Source organism: Anabrus simplex, chromosome X (assembly GCF_040414725.1).
Source record: "Anabrus simplex isolate iqAnaSimp1 chromosome X, ASM4041472v1, whole genome shotgun sequence".
In the NCBI taxonomy this organism is placed as follows: Eukaryota; Metazoa; Arthropoda; class Insecta; order Orthoptera; family Tettigoniidae; genus Anabrus; species Anabrus simplex.
The window spans coordinates 96,773,019-96,797,156 of record NC_090279.1 but is presented as its reverse complement, the minus strand read 5'-3'; positions in this window follow the sequence as shown (position 1 = coordinate 96,797,156).

Here is a 24,138-nt window from a genome sequence, read left to right as displayed (position 1 = left end):
GTAATAATGAAGCAAGAATGATATTTACTAATAAAATAATCACACTACAATAATTCTCATGTACATTTGGTTGTATCCTAATTACAATAGTTTAACTGACACAACAAATATTCGTAAACTATGAATCTATGGAACTTATGAGCCTGTAAATTTTCATTGACTACGTACATAACATTTAGTTCCCTTGGTTTTTGAAAGAGAATATAAGGTGAAAAGTTTGAATGAAATTATCAGTCAAAGAGCAGTGGTCAGTTGAAATCATAAATTTAAGCCCTACTAACGAAAGTTAATTAAACATAACATACGTCATATTGTTTTTAGGATGTTTTTATGATTTTACGATATCAGGCATTTCTCTTTCAAACCACACAGATAGGTCGTATGGCTATGATGAGCTTGAAAATGGCTAGGAGTGGGAAAGAAGCAACTGTGTCCTTACTTAAGGTACAGCCGCACCATTTGCAGCCCTGAAGATGGTTTTCCGTGGTTTCCCATTTTCACACCAGGCACATGCTGGGGCTGTACCTTAATTAAGGCCACGGCCGCTTCCGTACCATTCCTAGCCCCTTCCTGCCTCATCGTTGCCATAAGACCTATCTGTGTCGGTGCGACGTAAAACAAATAACAAAAATGAAAATGTGAAACCATGGAAAACATGCACTTCAGGGCTGTCGACAATGGGTTCGAGCTCAGCATCTCCCAAATGCAGGCCGATACGTACACGGCCAGTTGTTCAGTACCATAAAGAAGCAATTGCTTGAATTCCTTCTCTTCCAGTAATTGTTGTGAGAGTATCTTATTATGTAATTTCAAACATTGCGTAAAAACGTAAGTTTTTATTTTAAAAACTTGGTGTTCACAGTTCCCCAGATTTACATGCACCTTTGGACATAAGTTTTCATATACAGGTCCGAAATTTGACGATACATGGGGTTACTTTGGAAACGTAAAGAGTAAAATAGAATCGCAAATGCATCATCTTTCAAAATTCTATGCAGAGCATGCATTCCTCCCTTAAAGTCAAGGTGGGCTGCCTACCTATGCCCTTCGGTTCTAGGATCGAGGTAGCCCTTACTTCTTCGCAGCTTCTCCGCATGTCTTTCACCAAGAATCCATTTAAGAGATGAAGCTTCTCGGCATTGTAATTACGATAGACCTTGCCTCCAAGTTTATACTTATATTCTTGCAGCACAGTCCGAAGTAACCCCGCGAATGAACCCTACTCAGAAAAACTGCGAAAGACATGATTCTTGAGGTGATCAAGCAAGTTGATCCTAACAGAACTTCAGTTACAGTAAAACACTCGAAAACAAGTCACTTCAACTAACATTTGTTGACAATGTGAACATTCAGTACCATACCATACAAGAAACAAATTCTCTCACTGAGAGATAGAGAGAGGCAGCAATCAAGAAATAGTTTTATCACAATAGTTCTATGAACTTCGACTGTCCTATATCAACACAGATCTATCTATATTAAGAAACAAGGTATACACTAGTTTGAAGATAAACCGACATCCAGAATAATCCAATGGAGTATTTGGAAGCTAATATTCAGAGAAGTGTAAGATACCACTAGTAAATTGCAGGGTATACGCTGTAAAGGGGAATCATGGATCACAGGTATTTGGGCATAGAGAAACGCTCATGGGTCAATTTATCTCGAAAGGGAAGTGATTAGGTTGGATCAAACACATTTCAATGACACTTGCGAGAATTATAAATTAACAAATAGTAAATTTAATGATTATCGTTATTTTACTGTAAAACCAATTACAGTATTAAAATTAACAGCTAAAAGATAGCTGAGCATCTCAGAAAAGTTAATTGTTATTAATGTATAACTACGGGACTCATACGAGAAATCTCGCATGTTTATAAAAGTTTTCAGTGGAGCAGCCGCTGGTGAACTAAGGAATACACAAATCAGTACAATATTCGACAGTCGTACTTACCACTTAATATAATCTTTTTTTACATTTATGATATCAACTTGAACGTAAGCAAATGCAAGTGCATTACTATACTGACGAATGTTCCGGAAGTAATTTTTGGTTTTACTATCATCCTTTGCTTAACTGATCATTACAGCATATCATAATGACACAAAACAGGCGTCCCAACGGCCAAATGTGAAGTGGACACCAATGATGGCGCGTATTTTCCTGCAGTTAACATTTTCAAGGCTAACACCGCCCGGAAAGTTTTCAGAACTCTTCACAAGACCAGTTTCGAACCATAATAATTTAAGAAGAAATGAAGAAAATTTATGATTGTTTTCCAATTATTCACACCTTCTAGGCCGAGAACTGATAAAGGCAGTGTGTAATCGACGCTAAACTTACTCAGCTCTTACTGTACTGCTTTCGTACTGCTCTACTTTAGAGCACAACTTCACTTCGCTTTCCCACTACAATTCTACAAGATATTCTACGCCAAGCGACATTTATTAGCCATGATGTCTTACAAAGGGAACACTTTATTTCGTCTTTTGCAAGACATAACCACTATAATATTAATTCCGGAACACGTGTGGTATGCATAAATCATCTGAACCCGCAAGTTAATTGTCAACTGACATTTAAAGAGGCATGGTTGGAGCACATATTAATATGCCATTTTAGTTTCAATGTGTGTGTCTGTGTGTGTAGATGTATGTCTGTGCGCGTGTCAGAAAGCCTACTATTACGAGAAGCCTGCAAGACAAGGAACAAAGGAATCATTGTGCAGTTTGCAAGAAGAATCTCTAATTTCATCATGATGCACCTTGCAAGGGCTATTCATTTCCGGAATGTGGAACTAAAAGGGGAGATCCCACCACACACTAAAGGGTGCTAAATGGACCAATCGTGAGACATTGTAAGTTAGGACCTAATCAACTTCCATCATAAACATTTAAGTACCCTTTTTAAATATTAATTTCCTTTTCAGAATGACTTATTTATTGAAATTATATTTTCTACTGTTTTGTGTTGTGACAGATTCTTATCGCTTCTCATCTACTTATTGGTGCTGGTAAGTTTTGTGAATGATTGAAATACACCCATATCCATGAAATCAAGATCACCTTGAAAGACTAGAGATAGGAATTCACACTCACAGGACATGTGCAATAGTATGTTCTGAAGAAATGGCTGGCCTCGACCCTCAGTTTCAAGGCGCACCACCACCGACGTGTAAATTGTGCCTGCGGCTCTCATTGTCGCTATAAACCTAAGGTAATGGATCAATTTGTCCTGAGCAGTGCAGTACCTACAGTACTGTACATGCTCCAGTGGTGTGCCAGGTATTGTCACTTTTATAGGTTGGATGACATATTTTCTTACGGTCACTAAGTTAGTATTTTTTGTGTTTAAACGCAGAACGTTGTTTGACCAATCAGTTAGCTAATATCTGTGGATCATCAGCACTTATTGCAAACAGAAAAGTATCATATGCATCATGCAGATTATTTATTACGATTCCATTAACAATGATGATATCCTGTTTTCCTCGCAGTGCTTAAGAAAAACACCCTTTCACAGTAGATACTGAAGAGGAGTTGAGTTATAACAGAGCCTTGCCTCATCCCTTGCTTTATTTGAATAGTATGGTTGTTGGTGTTATCAACATTAACAGATGAGGACTGATTTTAATACAGGTTGGCAACGGTTGGTATGTCTTTTTTATCCAGACCAATATCTTATAGTTTAGTCAATTTAAGAGGTAACTAAAAAGTATCTAGACAACTGGAAATAAAGCAACACCAAGACGAATCAGTCTCTTGTGAAAGGAAACATGCTGTCTTTCCTGAACATAGATACCTTGATCATGACCAAGGGTTTCTAGTTTAATGTGGAATCCGAACCAGAAGGATGTCTTCTTCATTTAATGACTCCCACATTCCTTGGCCGGAACTCTACCCACAGCCAGCTCAGCGGCAATGATACTAGGCAATCATGCCGCCTGATCTTAGGTCAGCAATAACCTTACACCTGTCTTGGTCGAAATGGGCCTGTACTTTGTATTGAACTTGGATCTCATCATTTAAGGCACCTTTTGGGTGGTCCAGTGACAGAGAACACTAGCAAAAGATATGTGGAGCTACAGGCAAGAGACCAAGAGAATATATAGTTTGGTAAATGTGTTGCAAGGAAGATATTTTAAGATGTCGTTGGTAATGTGGGTCTTCACTTCACTAGTGCCCGCTCCTAATGCTCAAGAGCTTCCGGAACCCTTTGAGATTGTCGGTATAGTCTTTCACGGCCAGTGTCTTCACTATATGCTGCGCTCGAATTGCGTTAGTAGCTGCCAATGTTTCGCCTGAAACTGAGCGCAGCATTCTCAGGAATCCGCTCTGTATGAACGTCAGTAGTGTACACAAGGTGTGGCATCCAGTAAATGGAAGAAGAACCCGAAGTGGCAAGAAATTTATCTGAAAAGAAACATAAAACACATTGTTGGTGTAGCTCCGAAGACGTAGCTGATGGAAACTGCCATGAAAGTGAGGATCTGGCAACGTTTGAGGCCGACGTGTGGAATGGACGTGTTCCTACAAGCTGGGCTCAGCTTACCTCGCCTGTCCGTTATGTATAACAGAGTAACAGAGGAGGGACTGTTGACAACTTGGCCAAGTGTAGATCCTTCAAACGGCACTCAACATACAACAGCCACGCCCAGAAATCTCCTGAGCTGTATAGATTACTTACGGAACTCTCTCTTATTCATGATGGCAAACAGCCACTTTCTTTTAACAGTGGCCATTGGAGAAGAGGATATCATCCAGATTTGATTTTCGTCACTAATAACTTAGGAGAACAATGCAGCAAGGTAGTATGCAACCCAGTACCTAAGACTCAACACAGACCAATCCTGTCAGTTTTACTCTGCTATCCGACCTCTGTATGTTCCCTTTCGCCGTAGATACAACTTCAAAAAAGGTAGATAGGTCAAAATTCCCTGCTTTACTGGATGATACGGTCCAAAACATCAAACCAATTCCTGAATCATATGAACAGGTCACTTAGGCTGTTAAGGAAAGTTCTCGTAAATCTATTCCCCGTGGATGTCGCACTAGTTACATCGAAGGTCTTAATCTGGATGCAGTCTCGCAACTAAATGACTACTACAAGCTATTCAAATAGAAACTAATAGGTGAGGAAACTATTACAGCAGCACACGCCCTAACTTCTCTAATAGCCTCATCGAAAAGAGAGAGCTGGTGGTTATGACGCTGAGCAGCCAAAAGGCCTGGAGACTCCTAATGAAGTTAACCAGAGATCCAACCTTGAGTAACACACATTCTTTTTTACAGCCAATCAGATTGCCCACCAACTTCTCATGAATGGCAAAATAAAACAAGAAGCCAAAACCCGGAGAGCTATGTTGAAGGTACCTGCGGGTAGGGATGAAGAAATATCTGAGCTCATGCAACATTTCAATTTCACTGAGTTGGAAAATGCAATTATCAAGTGCAAATCAGGTAAACCTGCGGGTTTGGATGATTTGCGAGTTGAGAAAATAAAGAATTTTGGAAGAAACACGAAAGAATTGTTGCTACAATTTTATAATAACTGCTTACAGATGTCCAATATTGTGGAGCAAAGCACGTGTAATTGCTGGTCTAAAGCCTGGAAACTACAACAGAGACCCCAGGAACTACAGACCAATATCGCCTCTGTGCCACCGATATAAGATTTTCGAAAGAATGATACTCAACAGACTCATCCAGACTATCAACAAAAACCTCATTCCACAACAGGAAGGTTTTAGACCAGGCATGAATGCTGTTGCACAAGTTCAAACCTCACGCAGTACATTGAGGACGGTTTTGAAAATCGACAAATTACAGGGGTAGCTTTCATTGACCTCAGTGCTGCATATGATAAGAGTGAACCACCATATACTGCTTCAGAAGGTCTTTACACTCACGAAAGATTCAAAACTTACCAGATTGATGTCAACCTTGTTGCAGAACCGCAGTTTTTTATTTTCAAGGACAAAGAATCAGATGGAAATCACAGAAAAATGGATTGCCCCAAGGAAGTGTACTTGCTCCATTGCTATTTATTATTTATACCAATGCCCAACCACTCCCTAACAAAACAAGAAGTTTCATATATGCAGACGACCTTTACTAGCCTGCCAGTGTGCAACTTTTGAAGAGGTAGAACTCACACTTGACAGCGCTCGGAAGGAATTATTCACATAATACAAGGCTAACCACCTAAAGCCGAATCCGTCAAAATCTCTACTTTGTGCTTTCCACCTCAAGAACAGAGAGGCATCAAGGAAATTATACGTCTCTTGGAATGGAAACCTCCTGGAACATTCTTTCACCCCAAAGTACCTAGGCGTAACGCTGGACCGCTCACTTACTTTCAGAAAGCACTGTTTCAACATCAATCACAAAGTCAATGCCAGAAACAACATCCTGAGGAAGCTGAGAGGTACAAACTGGGATGCAAAGCCACAAGTTCTTAGAACCACTGCATTGGTTCTGTGTTACACTGCTGCGGAATACGCATCCGCTGTGTGGTATAGATCAACACACGCTAAGACTGTGGACCTGCCCTGAATGAAGCTTGTAGATTAATCACAGGATGCCTGAAACCTACCCCTGTTGAGAAGATACACTAACTTGCTGGCGTTGCACCTCCAAGTAATCGTCGAGAAATCGCTGCTGATCAAGAACGACTAAAGATTGAGAATGTAGAAGCTCACCCGGTGTTTGGTCATCAACAATCTCAATCTAGGCTGATATCCAGGAAAAGTTCCCTCCAGACATCAAATCCCTTGAGGACCACCAGAAAAGGCAAGACATTCCTTATGGAAATCTAAGCACCAATAATGGATGGGGCCACGTGAATATCCTCCGGCTGGGTGTAATGAAGACTGGAGTGTTTGGAGGTCCCTTAACCGATTAAGAACTGGTGTCAGCAGGGCGAAGTAATCACTTAAGTTATGGGGCTTCACATCAGAGGACAGCAAGTGCGAGTGCGGTGAAGAAAATAAACAGTGATCCATATGTATCAATGTCCTTTCAGCCCATTTTCATGCTCAGAGCATGATTTAATGCTTTCTGATTACAATGTCCTAGGTGTGGCTGAGTTTTGGAAAACACCATCTAGATGTAAAGTAAATTTGGTCAATTTCCTATGTTTGTTAATTTTTGGAATTTTCGTAGTTTGAAATTACTTTACTTTTACTGTATGATTAAGTATGATTCTGACACGAGTAAATAAATAAATAAACCAGACCCGTGGTGTTCCCCAGAACGCAAATCCATGGTGTTCGTCACATAGTTCTACATATCTCAGGGACCCGTACTATCCCGTTGTGTTCCTCAAATAGTGGGTACTAATGATAACTAAAACCCAGACCCGTGTTATTCCTCGGAACGCATTCCCATAGGTTTCCTTCATAGTGGGTCTAATCACAAGGATGATGGAAATAAACACAGGTAATTTGGTCGAACATTCAGCATCCCTTGGACTCGTCCCCACCCACAGAGGTTTGATTGTTTGGTCCGCGAGATAAATTTTATTTCGCTGAAGTCGGCCGGAAAATCGGGTAGGACTCCCCCTATCTGCCCCCTGGGACGCGCCATGTTGGAGTTATCACGACAGCGTAGTATGTTCGAGGTTAATCTGCTTTAATCTGATATCGTCTATCCCTCCCGGCTCACCGCTAGAAAAGCCGCATATTTTTTTTGCTAGTTGCTTTACGTTGCACCGACACAGATAGGTCTTATGGCGACAATGGGACAGGAAGGGGCTAGGAGTGGGAAGGAAGCGGCCGTGGCCTTAATGAAGGTATAGCCCCAGCATTTGCCTGGTGTGAAATTGGGAAACCACGGAAAACCATTTTCAGGGCTGCCGACAGTGGGGCCCGAACCTACTATCTCCCGAATATTGGATACTGACCGCACTTAAGCGACTGCAGCTATCGAGCTCGGTGAAAAGCCGCATTAGGTGACTAAACTCTAGTTCTTCTGACCGTAAAATTTTGAAGTGTGATGGTGAGGTTTACCATTCTCAACGAGGTGGCGGACAATATTTTTAGATGTTACATTCGCATGACCCACTCTAGCTGTTAGGTTTACAAATCAGATGCTTAAGAAACCTCCAGGCATTGTGGCTGCTCTTCCTTATATCAGTCTCCTCCATTCATCCTGTTATTAGATATCGCTTTTAAGGGAAATTCCCCAGCTTGGACGGTTTCGGAGCTCAAAGGATCGTTGTCAAAGAGATCACGATAGTTTCACAATATTCCCCTAGTTTCTGTATATAGTGTGCAGCCTCAGGTAATTGAGATACGAGAACAATGCTTCACGATATTTGCAAAATAATCATATGATTCAGTAAAAAGCTCTACGTTCAGAATGTTCTCGTCCAGTGAAATGGTACATTTCTCCTAATCAGCCTTCATAAAATGATATCTTCTTCGAAGAGGAACTCAGATTCTAAAGATTTAAAGGTAAGACGTATGAATCTAAGACGAAGCCACAGAACTGGTTGCAAATAGAGGATTATGGGGGCGTTTAGTAAATTCACAGAGAGTAGACGGTTGAACGCTGGAGGGCATAACAGTCTGTAATGAAGAACGATGAGGGATTTTTGCCCCACTTATTTCGCTGATAACTGAGATATGTTTGCTTACGCGGATACTGTAAGTTAATATCTGGATTATATCCATGTTCCACCTCGCACTGTTGAATGATGCTGGAAGTTTGTTATGCAGTATAATTAGATCGCACGAATCTGCCCATCCTACGCCAGCCTCTTCTATTTTGTCGGTACCTGGGTAGCCCCATATTGTATTCTGACTGTTGAAATAACCAAACACAAAATTCTCATATTGATGCCGGAAGGCTCCACAAATCTAAACACAGTATCTGATGGCTTATTAATTGAGCTCTACTGTGGGAGTTTCAATGTCATTACGGGGGAGGATCTGGATGTTGGATAGCACTGAGGATCTTCAACCACTATGCCCTTGATTTTTCAACGGCGAAGATTCTAGTCTCGGTGAGTTTCTTGAATGCATATTTTTAGCGTGCGGAGAAAATGCGAGGGTATATATTTTGTGTTCTTTTTCAGATTCTTGGAATTCAATCACTAATAGAAATAAAATAATGAAATTGCAAAATATTATTATGCAAAAGTGCGTAAAATAAACCAGTATATCCATACATACAGAGGACGACGAAGAGCAGAAATTGAGCGGTGACAAAAGTTAAATACTGTTTGTTTATTCCAGTAACATCTACAATGTCGTCCGGTGACTTTGCTATGTGTAGAGCTGATATGACCTTGTATTATTTTAGGAGAAGTTTATCACAGCTACAACTATTAATTTCTGAAATTAAATTGAAGCAAGAAATTAAGTGGTTCAACCTATTCAATGCAAGTAAATAAGAAATGTAGTATTACATTCTTATTTGGTTAAAAGAGGTACCGGTTTCGACCACCAATCTGGGTCATCATCACCCAATTAAAAATATAAAAACAATGAACAGGGAAACAAAAAATTAAAGGATATGTCTTTCACAAAAGCAGTTCATGAAGCTTTATAAGACAATAGGGGTTAGGACTGTCCGATTTTAAATCATAAAATCCAGATGAACTCGGAGAACAGTCACTTATTTGTGTCAAAGCGCAAGTCCCTGAAGAGTGGCACAACACACGCGATGTCCGGCACTGTTTTCAACCAAATAAGTATGTAACACTACATTTCTTATTTACTTGCATTGAATAGGTTGAACCACTTAATTTCTTGTTTCAATTTAATTTGTGATACAGTTCAATACGGAACATTATGAGATTTTATGAATTTCTGTGTTGAGAGGACACGAGGCGAAAAGTACGATGCTTGCGTGCGTTAGAAAATTTCGTCAAATTATTATTCGGCATGGGACGTTAAATTTAGTGCATTTCTCATCGAATTCTTTCAGACGTAATGAAGCACGTGTTTGCATTAGACCAGTGAAATTTAGAGGAATTTTAAGTAAGTTAATTTGCGAGATTTCATGAGCACAGACGTACAATCAGTTATGTATACAAATTGAAAAGTTTTGGTCAACTTGTAAATTATAAACGTCAATAATGGTAATAAAAATTATTTATTTGGCGTATGGCTACATTACTAAAATCAATTAATATTTACAATAATGATTTCATACTAATAACAACAATAATTGATTCTATCACGCTAGTATGTTGAAGACAGGGTAGGGTTAGATTTTAATCTATCTCAGCAGTATAACTATGGTATTTAGCATTAGAGGATGCCTCAAAGCATTTCCTGGCAAGCTGGTTAATGATAAAGTTCACATCAAATGTTTGGCCATCACATATTGTCTAGTTGATTTATCCAACAATAGGCAACAAATTTAGTCCCTAGAACAACTTCATGAAACTGCATCTAAAATGAATCCAAATCTCATAATAGAGAAGCCGATACACGGAAGTATCTACTCGGACAAACAAAACCGGGTAACTCAGTTTGGCGAAATTCCTCACGTAAATAATTTCTAATACTTGGGGAAATTCTCCAGCAATCCACATTAAATCATGAAGAAAACAGAAAATGTTTTGTATAGTACAAGTAGGTCATAGTATCACATGGAAAAGGTACAAAAATTAATATCCTGGAACGCTAAATTAATATATTATAACACGTAATTAGGTCTGAAGCATCACACATGTCAGAAACATTGATCAGACTGGAGAAAGATCACTATCTAAAATTATCGAAAAACTAAAAGGAAATATCCTGACGGACATGTTTGGCCAGGTATGCATAGTAGGGTGTGGATGAATAGGAGGTCTTAGGAATTATACCAACATGTTGAGAAAATATCGGACACAATTGGAAAAAGGCGATTGAAATTTGATGACCATATTCAAAGAATGGTTGATGAATAACAAACTAAAAAGATATTTAAGTATTCCTCCACGCTATAAGGCAAGAATAATTGGATGATCTACAAGAAAAGGACATCGAGAAATCAGCATTACAGATTAAAGTACATGGGACAAAGCGAAGCATTATGATAAAAAGCCAGGATGAAAACAAAGGGATGGACCGCTCTCCGGTATACACCTTGAGGTGTGACGAGGAGGCGCCGTTGTGGCTGAAGAACTTATTACTTCACTACTGTGTGCGACCGCATGTGCCTGGCTACATCTCCAGAATTTGAGATGGTCCTATTCGTTCAGTAGTTAGTGTGACTTGAAACAAAACCACAGTATTAAATCACGTGCGGCTTCATCCCGGCGAGACGTGACGCTCGAGCACCGACAGCGTGGTGCTGCGAGCGAAGATTTGCCACAAAACACGGCACAGGTTATCTCTCGAGTGTGGTTCAAATGTGCGGCGTTAAGTTACATGAATCTCTAAACATTTTATCATATTACTGAGAACACGTGTGCTTTTACACCAGTGTGTGTTCGGATCTGAACTGCTAAATTGATTTTCTGGCTGAAGATATGCGACAGATATTTCACGGTATGGCTTCTCGCCAGTAAGCGTTTTGGAAGTGCGATTCTTCCGTTGAAGTGCTTACTACAGATACTGCTTTGGTGTAGCTATTCTCTCGTGTGAGTTAGTATGTGACGTACCAGTTGGGATTTTCTGTTCAATGATTTGCCACAGAAATTGCAAACGAAGACACCTCGCCAGTATGAGTCCGCATATGACGTGACAAGGCTGATTGCACACGGAATGACTTGCTACAGATAGTGTAAGCGTATGGCATCTCACCAGTGTGAGTTCGCATATAACAAACCAGGCAGGATTTAGTGATGAATGGCGTGCCACATATACTGCATTTGTACGGCGACTCACTCGTGTGTGTCTGTATGTGACCTTGCCAAGTGTGATCTACTGCCGAAAGCCTTACGACAGTGCAACAAAATGGCTTCTCGCTGTGTAGGATATCATGTGACCCGTTACTCGGGATTTCATGGTGAATAATTTGCCACACACATTACAAGGAATGTGGCTTATTGCCCATGTGAGCCCGCAGATGATATTTTAGAACGACTTGCTCGCTGAAGGAATGCCGCAGACATTACAGCAGTATGGTCTCTCGTTCCTGTGAGTCCGCATATGTTGCGTGAGTCCATCTCGTTGCGTGCAGAGCTTACCACAGATATTGCACCCGAATGGCTTCTCGCCGGTGTGAATCCGAATATGGCGAGCAACACAGGATTCCTGCTGAAGGATTCGCCGCAGACCTTGTACCAGTGTGGTTTTTTTCCCGTATAACTCAGCATGCGACGTGTTAGCTGTACTTTTTGTACGAAGGATTTTCCACACACATTGAATTCTTGCCGCCTGTGGTCTGCGTGTGTTTTGATGTGACGTGCTAAATGGCATTTTCAACTGAATAACTTGCCACACGCATTACATTGCAGTGTCTTGTCTCCGTATGAGTCTGTATGTGATATGTTAGCCCAACATCCTGGCTAAAAGATTTGCCACAAATATTACCTAAATATGGCCTCTCGCCAGTATGATTCCACATATGTACCATAGTCCACTTTTATGGATAAATTGCTTCCCACACATAGTGCAACAGTGTAGCTTCTCAGCCGTGTGAATCCGAACCTGATCACGTAAGAGAGAATTCCTGCGGAAGGATTTGTAACCGATATCACATCGGTATGGCTCGTCACCCGTGTGAGATCACATTAGAGCGACTACGCTTTCTCTTCGGGTGAAGGATTTGCAACATAGATGGCAGCAGTGCGGTTTGACGTCCATGTGAGGTTTTAGGTGAAGTGCTAAGTGAGATTTTCCACCGAATGACTTGTAGCATATATTGCAATAGAATTGCAACCCGCGTATGTGTGTCTGCATGTGAGGGTCTAGTAAGGAATTCGCGGGGAACGACTTACCACATACAATGCACCCATGAGGCCTTTGGGCTATGTGAGCCTGAATATGTATTGAAAGGTGGCATCTATTGCTGAATGTCTTGCCACACAATTTGCGCCTAAAACAGGTTGCTTCACCATCCGCAGGTTGATGAACTGCATAGCTCATCTCGGCTCTTGATCTATATAGACAAATTAAAACCATGTGACGAATAGATTAACAGCCAACTCAACCAGAACTCTCATACAAAGGAAATGCTACTGTACATGCCACTCACTAGTATCCCACGCAGAGAATATCATTACACATGAACATCACATTTCTCTCACTTGTTACGAAGATGTGTTGCGTCTTTTCTCTCGAATTACGACATCACGCTCAAGTAACTTGTGACGATGTGGGAATGTACAAATTCATAGACAACCTCACTTAAAGAAATCAATGATAAGAAGAGGTATACTCTAAAAAGAGGATAACAAGCTCTTTAATCCGGCACACATTTATAAACTGAAATCCGTGTATGTCCGTTCTCCTACATAATGACGGCATTAGCTTAGAAGTTTTGATGTTGTTCAAGTGCTCTGCACTTTGTGGCAGTCAAGTAATAATTTTTGTAAAAAGCCCTTGTTGTTGAGGGTGTTTGGGAGAATCTCTCTGTTGTAGATATTAATAAAATTGAGAACATTTTTTGCCGACAGTCAGCAAGATCTGCTGAAGCAGGGCTAATCTTCTATGAATGTCACTTACTGTCACGCAAAACATACTTATTGAATTTGTACATTGTTATCACATCAATGTAGCAGTCTATACTTCAGAGTCTGGTCATTTCTGAATACGTAGCTCTGATGTGCAATCAAACAGAGCCAACCCACATACAGGACGGTAGGTTTATACAAGGAAGTTCATACTTACTACCATGTCATTAACAGAGGCCATATACAAAATGGAAACCACTCATCCTGATGAAATGCTGTGAAGGATGAAATATAACAAGGGCATGACAACTCTTTCCCTAACACTAACGCTTTCTTTTCTCCTCCAGATACTGTTGTCATAGACATTATGCAATCAACAATGAATATGGCTTTGGTAGTGTTTCATTACTATGTTCTGATATCCTGAATTTGAAACCAAATTCAAGCTATCGTGTCTGAATATTCTTACAAGTGTTCCTTTAACACTACGGCTAGAAGGAGCATGAAAATCAAGGCATGAGCCAAAACTCGTGAAGACAAGACTTTGAATTGCACCCTAGTGGATATTGCTCCTATGTAAAGGAAGGAATGGGATTCTTTTTATTTCAAAAGATCGCGGACAACGTGAATATTTTAGTGTCTTGATGACATAGTTGAATAGCATCTAAGTCTAAGCCTGTCTTCCCACCGCATATTCTATGAAAGAAGAGCGAGAAATAAAAATTTCTTGGTTAAAGGTCAGAACCGTTTACAACATGCAAATGGGAAATGTCGATCACGCATGCCAAAGCATATCGTGAAAAGAACTGGTACTTCTCAACTCATGGTGGATGCACTGAATTCTCATGGCCCAGTCGAATGCATAACTTCGTCACAAGCAAAGTAATGGGATGCTCGACCACGTGTTGTTACTGCACTCTTAGGAGGATATAAGTGGACAAATAAAAGGGGGACATTGATTCCAGATACGACATGCTAGACCTCATGATTATCGCACGGGATATTGATGTTGATACCACTAGGCAACAAGGCACAAACAATATGACACCGGATTTTATGTCATACGTTCAGTGGCATATCACGCCAAGTAAAGAGTGCAAAAGAAAGGCCATTCTTCTTTACGTGATAATGCATTTTTGTGACAAGTGATTTATCAGGTTAACAATTAGTTTTTCAGTAAAATGGTATTTCATTTTACATTAATAAATATTCTCCACGAATCAGCTATATTGCTGGAACATGTGGCACGTCGCAGGAGATGGACACGGGTGGCCTACTTGCCTGGCGGCAGAATTGAGCAAAATATGATAGCTCTCGCGGACGAAACACGCATAAAGTCTCTAATGGCGATTTTGGAGGAGATGGAGACGTTCGGTACGGAGCAGTTGGCAGAAGAGTTACTCTACCTTTCTGGAAGTTATTGCAGAAAGGAGCATAGCGGTTCAACTCTAGAGGAGGGGCTGCACAAGGTGTCTGTTCCCCATGTCCGCAACGGCGTAACTACCTGCTGTCATGAGCTCTAAAATGCTTCAAGACACGCCGGCCGTAAAATAATACTGTCACATGTTTACAGAAATATGTCTCATGGAATCGGAACCAAGGTTCGGGCGTCCTCTGGACGGTACGCGCTTTGCCAGGGCCCAGTCAGCATGAAACGTATGCAAGGGTTGCCGTCGCGCGGGCAGTGACGGCTAGGCAAGCGAGTACTACCATTCTGTAAGCCATCACTGAACTATGTCTGAATGAATTAGCAAATTAGCCACAGCACATGAGAGAAGGCATATAGGCATCTGTGAGGTGCAAAAAAAAGATTGAGGGGAGAAAAGTCATGCGAAGCGGGGTGCGATTACTAACTGATGTACAATGGAAGCCGAAGAACAACTAATGGTGTTGGCAAGGAAACCAAAAATCCCTTCTGAGCACTACCTGACTAGAACACTGCTTACTATCTTATCGTGGACGGTTTCTCTGAATGCACGTGTCGGACGGAGAAAAGAAGCACACACAGTACATGGCCTTCATGGATACGTTCAGAAGAAAGATGATTGCCAACAATTTCCCGACTATGCAGAAACTGATCATCGCGAACACACGGTACAAAGAGCGTGATATTCACCTAGTCACGTACTACAATCGCTCCCATCCAACGCACACTGACTACATCCTTGTCAGACGAAGGAATCTCAAAGATGTTCTAGAGACAACAGTTGTTCCTTACGAAACCGTTGCGATGCAACATCGACCAGTTATCTGTAAGATGCGGATAGTCACCAAGAGCTCAATACTTCGCAGGAAATGGACCAAATTGGATCAAACAGTGACGCCTGAAGAAGGAGGCCAGCATTGTTGCAAACGTTACAGTGCCACAAGTCACCATATTAGAAGCGAGCTGGACTAAACTGAAAGGCGCCGCACGCTCCATTCCTGGAACAAATAAGTCAGGGCGACGACATGAAGGATTAACAATGACACGTGGTTTCGGAATGACTATGTTATGTATGCAATACGGTTGAAGAAACAGCTGTAAAACGAGTTTCTTGCTCGTTGGAATGCCTACAAAGCAGCCAGTAGTAAAGTGAAGGAGGTTGCCGTTGTAACAAAAGCAAAGCGGTAAGCAGGTCTATATATGAAACTTGACATGCGCTAAAACGAGCGGAATATTTAACGGCTAGTCAAATCGGGGCATCGAAACACGGAACGTTCTACATCATCAATTAGGAAACAGACGGTTTTCTACTCGACTGGCGGGAAGCGCGAGTACACTGGCTTAACTACTTTGACAAAATTTCAATCTTGGAATATCCGTACCTACCAATCCCAATCACCGCCTCTGTTGAAGGTCCCATATAGGAAATTGACGTCACCCAAGTTCAGGCTGTGTTGAAAGAAGTGACACCAGGGAAAGCCGTCTGTCCTGATTATCTTCCGGCAGAGTTTTGTATCTCTCAATGGGGGGATGCAGCAGTGTGGCTAAAACAAGCTTTTCAACCAGATCATCAAAGAAGGTTAAGAACCAACAAACTGACGACGGAGTATCCATTCAAAAATAAGAGAAGTCCTGCCGATTTTTCTAATTACCGTCCGGTCATACTTCTCAGCCACGCAGTAGCACATTTCGAACAAATCATCGACAAAAGAATTAGCGATTTAAACGAACACACAACAAGTCAAGCTGGTTTTGTGTAAAATTGTGGCGCAACAGGAGCAACACACGCTGCAAGGCTGTTACGTGAGAGGTATTTCGAAAAGAATAAGAGGCTTCATCATGACTTTCTGGACCCTGATAAGGACTTCCATCCGGTACATCATAACCTAATCAGTCAGCGCTACAAGAGCATGGCATTACAGAGCACCTTGTTGAGAGGGAATAATTGATCTATGTAGAACCGAGGAGTTATGCTGAAGCTGTCGCAAGAGCGTCTGGTGACGTTCGCGAAACTGTACAATTCCACCAAGGCCCTTCCGTATCACCACTGCTGTTCATTCTTTTGACGGACACCATTACATAAGACCTGCACATTCCAATACCATGGACACATCTGTATGCAAATGGTGCAGAGAATAAGCGCCAAACGGAAGATTGGAACAATCCACTAGCGCAATACGTCCCGCGTCTCAACAAAAAGGATAGAGAATATATGACATTACATCGCCGAGAAGTTGGAAGCATGCATGATGACGGTGAAAATATAGTACGAGAAGAGAAATTTAAGTATCTTGGTTCCAAAATCTCTGATGATGGCCGGCTTACTGATGAAGTCAACTTAAGGATATGCAAAGCCTGGCTGAAGTTGAGAATGACAACGGGCGCCCTTGCGACCGTCGGATGAAGGACCACCTGAAATCTAATATCTACTGAGCTGTTATCCGTCCTGTCGTTTTCTATGGCAACGATTGCTGGCAAGCTAAAGAGGAGGTAAACGCCAACTAAGCATCATGGATACGAAGACGCTTAGGTGAACGGCTGACATAACTAGACTAGATCACATTTCAAATCATGTTATTAGAAAACGTTCCAGCATTGCACCGATAAAGAAGAAAATTTAGGAAAGGCGTGTGCGCTGGTTTGGGTATATTTGCGTGCAGAGGACGATATATTGAGAAATTCAGCGTATAAACAGAAAGTAGGTGAAAAGAGGCGCAAGGGACAAACAAGACAGCATAAGACGAATGACCTGAAAGCTGTGAGACTACATAGAAACATGGCCCGTGACCGAACTAACTGGAGACTCACACCAGGCAGGACTAATTTTAAAAGAGCAGAATAACAAGAAGCAGGTTGATGAATGATCTGTTAGAGAAATGGAATACAATGGATATTTTGCACATCCTAACATTTAACTTACTATGTTCAAATTTTCTCCCTTAAAGCCTCTAATATCTATGTTCTTATTTCTATTAAATAGTGTTTGAATGAGAGAGCACCTCTGGATTACGTGTTTAAGGTATTCATAAACGTTTGAAATGGCGTATTTAGACAGAATTTTCACTTTTTCATTTTTGTTTCCTGATGAAAGATTTATTCTTCTGCTTTAAGAAAATGTATAGTACTTACATCTTTCGTGCATAAATATGCTCAGAAAATTGATATAAAGGGAACAGTGCACCCGTATCTCGGTCTAAGATGGGCGTGGCTTCGCTGCACGGAGAATTTCATGGTTCCTTTCGATTTAATTCAAGTTTGGCGCTCGTTGTTACAGAATAGCTTTCCATAGATGGCTCCACATGCGTATTCTTTGTATGCAGCAGTAATACTATTTGGTATTGAGAGCTTCCATGGTTTCCATAATTGCGTGTTTTAGTGAAAATATTGTCATGTTGCCTGTTTGCCTGTGTGCCTTTGGATGTATGTTCGTTGTTGAGATAATGTCCAGAAACTGTATTGGATGTAAGAAGCATTCAAATGATTATATGCATTCCCCATTCTATTTAGGTTGGAAAGCTGGATCATGCTACAGTCTTTGCCAAAAAATACAGTGAGTCTTCGCCTAATATGGAACAGTAAAAATATTTTCTCGCTCAGGTGAGAGTAGAGGTCTGGAGTATGTAGATTTCTATGGGGATGGGGATTCCAAAAGTTACAAGGTAGTGTGTGATTCCAATCCATACAATGGTAAAGAAGTCAATAAACTGGAATGTGTGGGCCACTATAAAAAGCATTTAGGAACAGCTCTTAGAAAAATTGTACAACATAACAAACCATGTGTGGTAGAGGCAAATCAACTGGAACACTGAGAGACAAGTGTCAGAACTATTTTGGAATTGCTTTGCGTTCCAACTACAGTTTCATAAAAGATATGACAAATGCTCTATGGGCAACATTGTATCATTTGACTGCCCATAAAGTGCCTCCCCACCACAGGTGCTCTATAGGAACAGACAGCTGGTGTTCATACCAACGAGCCACAGCTGGCAAACTACTTGAAAATTATAAGCATAAAGCAGGAATACCACTGGAAGTCCTAATGCAATGGTAAGGTAAGGGTTATTCTGCCTAAAGGCAGGTTCGAACCTCCACAGAGGTGTTCCTGAGCTGGAGTTTACATGCAGAAGAGTGGCCAGTTCCTTTCTGCTCCTCCATTCTCTTACCCCCACCAACAGCGTGTGACACCCCATCCAACTCCTGACCACGCCCAATGTTGCATAACTTCGGAGATCTCACAGGATCTGGTGCTTCAAAACGGCTACGGCCGTTGGCACATGCAGTGAAGCCTGTGTATGAAAGGCTCTGTAATCCAAAAATGTTATTCAAATGTTTTCATGGTTTGACCCAAAATACCAATGAGTCATGCAACGGTACGGTATGGAAGAGGTGTAGAAAAGATACTTATGTGGGGCTATCCACTCTCGAACTGGGTGTCATGGATGCAGTTTTACACTTTAATTGTGGAAACAAGGTTCAAATAGAGGTTTTAGGGAGAATTAAGTTTGTGCCTGATACGTACTCAGCATCAGGAGTGTCACAAGCTGATGAGGCATGTGTACGCATAAGTCAGCCTCAGAGCACTTCTGAACAAAGACAGCGAAGAAGGTACCTCAGGGGAAGAAGAAAACTGAAACAGGACAAGGAACTTGAAGGGGAAGGTCGCACCTACGCAGCGGGAGAATTCTAATACTTTCAGGTAAAAAGAAAGAGGTCTAATCATAATACAACCCTTTAAATTTACTCAAAACTAAAAACTATGGTTTCTTTTCAGGTTCGAACAACAATGAGTCGAGTTATAAATCGGATATCTACCTCGAAAAGGTCTCAAATTGATGATAATTAATTTAGGAATATCTTGTACTAGAACTGAGAAAAAAATATATCCCCGTTCAAAAACTGAGAACGAAGAAATGAAAAATTATTTTGGAAATTTTGAATTTTTGATGAAGGTGTTAAAATTCGTTGTGAAATGGTGATAAACTAATACATTTAGTAGGAGACATCAAGAACACTAACGATGATAGTTCGACGAAAGAAACATTAAAATAAATGCATTTTTGTAGTTGCTAGATAGTCTCAAAAAAGTGCCATTTTTGTTAACAAAAAATTCTTGGACAGCCCTTAAATGATAAAGTGGGCAATCCTATAGTATAACAGTCTTCATTTACCTTCCTGTTAACTACTAACACAATTTTAAAATTTTTGTGTAAAATTATGGATTTTGTAATGAAGCGAACATGAATACCGGGGACAAACAAGACAGCATAGAACAAATGAACTGAAAGCTGTGAGACTACATAGAAACATGGCCCTTGACCGAACTAACTGGAGACAATGAATCACAACACCAGGCAGGACTAATATTAAAAGAGCAGAATAACAAGAAGCAGGTTGATGAATAATCTGTTATAGAAATGGGATACAATGGATATTTTGCACATCCTAACATATAACTTACTATGTTCAAATTTTCTCCCTTAAAGCCTATGTCTAATATCTATGCCTTATTTCCACAAAATAGTGTTTGAATGGCAGAACATCTCTGGATTACGTGTTTAAGTGAATCCTATAAACGCATTATAAAGAATAATATATAACTCAACAAAATAAAAAAATCAGGAGTATCTGTTTTTATTGGGAGTGACAGTTTGAATATTCGGTGAAATTGTACGAGTAACAATAAGAGGGAAGACCTTCAGTGTATTCTAGCCTGATTGGAATTTTGCAATTCATATTTCTGCTGACATCCGTCATAGATAGCAGACGATCATAATAATTTATTTTCACCGTAATCACGTCTATAAATATGAAGACTATGGAGGAGTGACAAGAAGAGGTCGGCTCAGGGCCTTGTGACACTCGACATCTACAAGTGAAAAGACACCGCATCACTACATGTTTAGTTCAGGGCTATGTGTCTACACAAACTTAAGTTAGCCTCATCACTAATTATTTATTTCAAGGTGATATGTTGTTCAAAAAATGGAAGGAAATCTCATCAGTAATTGTAAGCTCATAAACATGTGCCTTTCCACATGTCAGGAATTAGGAAATTTTATGAACCTTAAAACCTGTTCATATGTAATTCAGTACCAAACTGACAAGGCAAGAAGTCATTAAAGTTGTTGCTTGATATTTGTAGAATGCTGAAATGAGTCAGGATAACACAGCACATGAGGTGAGATATAAAACAGAGTGGTATGCAGTAGATAAGATCCGGTCAACTGAACCAAGGAAAAAGCATACACACAAAATGCTTGTCGCTTTGCTGGTTCGAGACTGCATCTGCACAAGATATGTTTAGGAAGAAGAAAGCTATTTAAACTCCATCCAAAAACAGAAATGTGCATTTTGCATGTGAAAAGTATTCATAAGGAACATTTTAATTGGTGGCGACATTATATGATTGTTCTCTAACAGCCTATTGTGTCCAGTCACATAAAAATTACAAAGAAACAGCAGAATTTCCTCCTCAAAGAGTTGTATTTGGGCGATCTTCAGTTGTGTGCATGGTTCTACTCTGACTACTGAAAGCATGTAAGCTGGTACTGGGTAGTTCTGAGGACTGAAATGAATATTTTTTGCTACTGGTTGCAAATGTACAGTAAGAAGAAATCAATGCGTCATATAACAGACAGGAAGACTCTAACCACCCACAAAATAAAATAAACCTTTCAGAATTCATAGTTTCCATCACTAATCTGGTCTGAAATCAAATCATAGGCTATGACTAGCCAATGCATGACCTGCCGATACAGGGGCTCAGTTAAGATTACCAATCCGAGATTATACCATCATCTCGCAGGTATTATCAAAGATCGTTGCGCACAGTAACGAACAAAGGTGTGACAGCACAAAATTAATTAGCACATAGTCCAAAGGCACACCTACAGTTCAAACAAACTACTGCATTAAATGTTTGAAATCAGGATGTACACTTGTGCTACTTTTTAACCTCAGTGATAAAAATTACAATTCTGAAATAATATTATATCATTCCATTATTATTTACCTACTTTTAGGAGATAATAAATTCACTTACATTAAGTATTCTGAATTCTTTAGGCAACCTCCACAAATTAATAGTTAACTTGTAGCTGTCCATTTTATTAGTTCATACTAATTGTGTAAATGTGTTTGCAATCAACATGCTACAAGCACTTGACTGACAATGAGCACTAAAATGAAAAGTGGGAATTGGAAACAATCAGCTAGTGTGACCACAACACTGGAAAAAAATTAAATGCCACAAATTTCCTTTGCTTACAAAAATGTGGACGTTTTATTTGTAAACTATGATACCTAAGATGTAGCACAACTGACCTCAACGTTTCATTTCTACTACAACTTATATCTTTTGGGATCTACAAATGGAGGAATCTTAATTAACACACAAGAGAACAGAAAATATCATTAGAAAAGAATCTATCCAAATAAATACTTGAAAATAGCATTGAGTTATCACACTAATGAACTCAGGCATCATTATATTTATTAATGAACCTAATTATGTTCGTTTAAAATTATTGTACTGTTTACAATGTACATAAAACTTAACAGATTCAAATTTGTATATTTAGTTTATAATCTACAAAAATGGCTATTTCTGTGTGTCACTGTTAGTACTGTACCAGGAAAAATTAAGGATATGGGCATAAGAATCTTGTGAAGGGGGGAACGGTCCTTAGGGAGCAGATACAGAGAGATTTAGATGCAGGGCGAAATAATGGATATATTTTAAAACTTAATTTATTCACCTGGAGAATTTGATGAATAAGTTCCCTGTTATTTCCGACTCGTAGCATTAAACCAAATTAAAATATTGTCTGAGCAAGTTCATGTCGCCTGGCTAATTGAAACAAAATAAATATTTATGATTGTCCATCTTTTAACATGAAACGATTATTTTTCTTTGAAAATCAATCAGTTATTTCCTGATAAAGTTCATAAAGTTCTTCAAGTATTGGTTCAAATGGCAAAAACTGAAAATGATTGTAACACCCTTACACGTGTAAAATGAATTTCCCTACACCACTTTCAATATTTTAACACTTCAAAATTTGGCAAATTTTATCTTCTTCTAAAGTTCGGTGCTATAGTCTATTTTATAACTGTCACTCAACATTTATAAAATGTAATGTAAAATCCAATGAGCGAAATAGTTTGTTGAATTATGAATGAAATCACTGATGCTACAGTTCAACTTGTAATATAGTCTGTTTAAATCTCAAGTTTGTTTACAGTGGCACTCATGTCACCAGAAACATCCAAATATCAAACTGAAAATGTAGAGAAATGCGGTTCAACGAACATCATATGAAGTCCTAGACAGCTGGTGTTGTGATGCTATCCCCACGGTACCACGTCTGATTCCCGCGTAGTAACCACGTTCCGAATCGAACCTCAAACCGCGTTCCATGTCCCGCGTAGTAACCACGTTTAAATTCTATGAAGTCACCACGTTCCAACTCCCACGTAGTCAAAATGACAGCAGCTTTATATGTCAAAATAGGCGAAGTCAGGGTTTCAGATGTCACTTATAAAATTTATAAACACGAAAATGTTCAACTGACAAGATTAACTTGTGAGTGTTCTATGCTTGTAAGTCGTAAAATTGGCACTGCATTTACTACGTGAATATCCTCTAATATTTAATCACTGGTAGATGATTGTTATTGCTCATTAGATTGGATTCACTGTTTATGTTGAGGCACAGTTATAACATATTTACGCACGAAAATCAGTCTTATCCACCATAACGAAATACTTAATTCGCGGATATTTACAAGTTCCTATGACGGCAATGTCATACAATGTCAAATACTGTTCACTTGTGATGAAGGTTTAGCCATATTAAAACTTCAACCAGTAATTATTACACACGTACTTAAGGTAACTTTATGAAATAGATTAGTTTGACAGATTAAATGTTTAATTATTTCACTTGAAAATCGTCTTAATATTCATACGCTTATTTCTCTTGAATGTTTAAAGTCAGTTTCATTTGAATATGAATAGAAGTTTCAATCAATTAAATTTGTTCGATTTGCAGTGGAAAGTACTAAGTCTGTACAGTGATTAAATATCATAAATCTTTGACAACACTTTGAAATTATTATGTTAGTATCATATCACTAGAAAAGTTTCTAAG